Genomic DNA, 3,664 nt, shown 5'->3' with positions numbered 1-3,664 from the left:
GTAGTGTTGTCTATATGCATAGATAACGGTTTTTGAAAAACCGTTATGTTTTTGCGTTATCTATTAGTTGCATACATAACGGTATTACAAAACCGTTAAGCCACCGTTATCTATGACCATCTTTTATAACAGTTTATTCATAACGTTAAAGAACCGTTATGTATAAGAGTCATTTACAACGGTTTTGGAATCGTTATGTTTGAGCGTATCTAAAAACTGTTATTTTTAATTTTTTTAATCTTTTTAAAACTTATATTATATTCTATCATTTGAAACTTTCTCTCAAATCCCTCCAAGATCGAGCTCTCCTAAAAATTTACACAAAGAACATTCTCTCCCCCTTATCTTTCAAGCTGAGCGGACCAGCTAGGGCTCCGCCGCCGCGGCCGCCGAAGTTCCGGCGAGGAGCGCCGGCCTCGCCCACCTTATCTCTCATTCTTTTGACTCAATTCGGGCATTCACAAACTCACACCACCGCCCAATTTCTCAATCTCCGGCGAACGGCAGTGAGGCCGCTGCCACTCTCCCTCAAAATCTCACTTAACCACCGCCTCAATCTGAAAAGGTTCCAGCCGCCACCACCGCCTGTATCTCAAGAGGCGGCGCTGCTCTCTCCTCTAAACCCTAGATCCCTAATTCCTCCGTCTGAAACCCTAGGGCCCCAGATCTAGACTCCACCCTCTCCGGCCTCTGGCATCAATAGCAGCTCCGTCTGCAACATGTTGTGGAGGTAGTCACTGTTCTCTGAGGTTATGTGCACTTTTTACAGTCTGACCTTTAATTTTTGGTGAACTGGATATGACTGGATGAAATTACTTTTCATGATATAATTTTTGATTCCAAGACTCCAGAGCAAATTGAGAGAATGAGAGAAACTTGTCGGGTTAGCCTCTTTATTGTTCTGTTCTTAATGAAGAAAATTATGCATACATGTTTGTCTGAAAATACGGGAGTTGGAGGAGAAACACACACCATAGACACACTACATCACTATTAAGTTAGGAGAAAGCTGCTAAAAGGAAACATTTTCCCTACATGTGCTACATGTCAGAAAAAACATTCTTGCTTGGAATGTGTAGCTGAAACAACATTAGATGGCATCTTGTCTTCTGGAGATTCAGATTATCATTATTTTATACATTCAGTACAATATATTTTCAGCAATTGATTCTAGTTTTGACTTCCTCCTAAGCATTTTCTTACCTCCAGATTGCAAGAGAAGTTTTGGATGCTGCTGCTCGGATTGTAAGACCTGGAATTACTACTGATGAAATTGATGCTGTTGTTCATGAAGCAACTATTGCTGCTGGTATGATCTACATACCTCACATTTCACACTGTATCTAGAGAATTTTGTTGTTGTTTTATGTGGTAGAATGATGTTTCTGTGTTCACTTTATTTTTTCCTGCAGGAGGATATCCATCTCCTTTAAATTATCATTTCTTTCCAAAGTCTTGCTGCACGTAGGTATTTCTTACTTTGAATTTTCTCTCTATGTTATTCACATTGCAGTCCCTGAATACATAAAATATGAACTCTTAATTCTCTCAGGTCAGTAAATGAAGTTATCTGCCATGGGATTCCTGATGCAAGGTATGTTGTGAACTCAAGCAAGGTATGTACAATAGCTGCTAATGTGTAGCACATACTTTTGTATAGCCATTGAAATCCATTTCTTATATGATCATCCATTCATCCTACTAGCCATAAATCCGGTGTCTGATGGACTTCTAGTGACTTGGGTCTTCCATAATGTTATTTAGATGGACCCTGGAAACAGAGAGGCCTGCATAATTCTATCATGGTTTTAACTTTACACAGATGGAGATGCTATTTTGCTCGACAGTTGTTGGTTTGCCTTTCCTATTGGAATAAATTGAGCATAATGCATATTATCAAGGTGGAGTTTCTTTACTTTCACGGCGTATGTACTTACTCGATCCAATTTGTGCAGCATCCTTATGTGTACGGTGTGCTTGTGTTTGAAGCAATGGCTACATTTATTGGCCAAGTTTCTATTTTATCACTCATTGCCCTTTTTGGGGCGGCCACCACTGCTATGGTACCTTCACATCTACTTCACACAAAGCTATTAAGGGTGGATATGATGATGGACTAAGCATGAATATTTTGATACAACTCTTAAGTTAATTGTTATATTCGTCTCCTGTATTATTCGCTGAGGTTAGCTGACTGCCCAACTGCTTCCTACTTTAGCTAACCATTTTGAATCTTAATTAGCTTCATAGGTACCTATGGTTGCTATGCATGTAGGCGTTTTATACGTAGGTGCAAACAAGGGTGTCTGCAGTTTGTGATCTTGAAGCCCATTTTAGCCATTGTTACATTAATGCTTTATGCGAAAGGGAAATATGAAGATGGAAACTTCAATCCACGACAATCATATCTCTACCTTACCATTATCTATACAATCTCGTACTCGATGGCACTTTATGCGTTGTTGGCCTTGTTTTATGTAGCTTGCAGAGATTTACTTCAGCCATTCAATCATGTTCCGAAGTTCATCATAATCAAATCTGTAGTATTTCTTACATACTGGCAGGTAAGCTGTAAGCTCAGTGTAAGCTCAGTATTTCTTACCTATTTTTAAGATGGTGAGTGTCAAAGTTTTGAGCTTTATTTTGTTTCTTTAATGTTCTGTATTTTTCTTCGTATATGTCTGCCTTTTAATTAAAAAAATCTCATGTTCTGTTTGCAGTGTGATGTAGTGGACATTTCAGATGATGAGGATTCCTTTTTGCTGGAAAATGATGCTAGAGTTATACCCAAGGATGAGAATTTGGATTATGATTTACCACCGCCGAAAACATTCTCAATGCCAAGGGAGGTATGATTCTCCTTAATAAAATACAGCAAATTCGTTAAGGATTGGGGAAAATCATGTCTTGGTTAAGTTTAATGCTGAAAGAGTGAGATTGATTCCACTACCGTTGTAGCTTTAGGACTTGAAGGATATGTTTTCTTCACCTTACATTTTGGGTGAAGAAAACAGCGAACTGATACTGGAAGCTCTTTTTTCATATGATGTACGTGTTAATCCTCGCAAGATAAAAGTGATAAACTACCATATTTTCATACTTCTGGATTTTGGGTTAACATGACACACAAGTTTGTCTTTCACCATGCCATATGTAATTTTCCTTTGAATTAGACTGTTGCCCATTTAAACTCAATCATTTGACTTTTTATCCTTACATCTATCATGTTGATAAGTTATGGCTGACTGCTGGTATTTCTATGAAAGACTTCTTTCATTTTGCAGCTTATAATGCTTGAATTAGACATGTTTTTCCCAATTGAAGTTAGCCTTTTCCTTTGACTAGGATGCTGAATTGTGCCATGCATATCAACACAGAATTTAGCCTTTTTTGTTTAACTCTGCGTATGAAGTTATGCTGTCCATCCCTAATTGAACAGGCCCTTCAGAAACCAAAGAATGAAGTTCTTGATAATAGTTTTTCTAGGGAATGCAGTGATAGTTTAGCTGGATAACCCATCTCGTGTGCCTCATCATAATGAAAAGTGATGCAGGAGAACCAGTAAAGTACATGGGCTGTGGGGACTGCGAGAATCTCAGTAAAGTACATGGGCTATGGTAGCTTGGGATGGCTTGAGGTCAAAAGACAACCAGAGAATCATAGC

The 3,664-nt window shown here is 38.6% G+C and overlaps 1 long non-coding RNA gene across 1 annotated transcript; it reads left to right on the top strand.

Annotated features, from left to right (window-relative positions):
- Positions 1–1,194: 1,194 nt before the first annotated feature.
- LOC131013924 (uncharacterized) lies at positions 1,195–1,613 on the top strand. Its single transcript, XR_009097907.1, has 3 exons — positions 1,195–1,309; positions 1,413–1,464; positions 1,553–1,613. It is a non-coding gene; the product is annotated as an uncharacterized LOC131013924 (long non-coding RNA).
- Positions 1,614–3,664: the final 2,051 nt, after the last annotated feature.

This window comes from Salvia miltiorrhiza, chromosome 3, assembly GCF_028751815.1.
Source record: "Salvia miltiorrhiza cultivar Shanhuang (shh) chromosome 3, IMPLAD_Smil_shh, whole genome shotgun sequence".
NCBI classification, from domain to species: Eukaryota; Viridiplantae; Streptophyta; class Magnoliopsida; order Lamiales; family Lamiaceae; genus Salvia; species Salvia miltiorrhiza.
The sequence above is the reverse complement of the archived record's forward strand: the minus strand, read 5'-3'. Positions and strand labels throughout refer to the sequence as shown.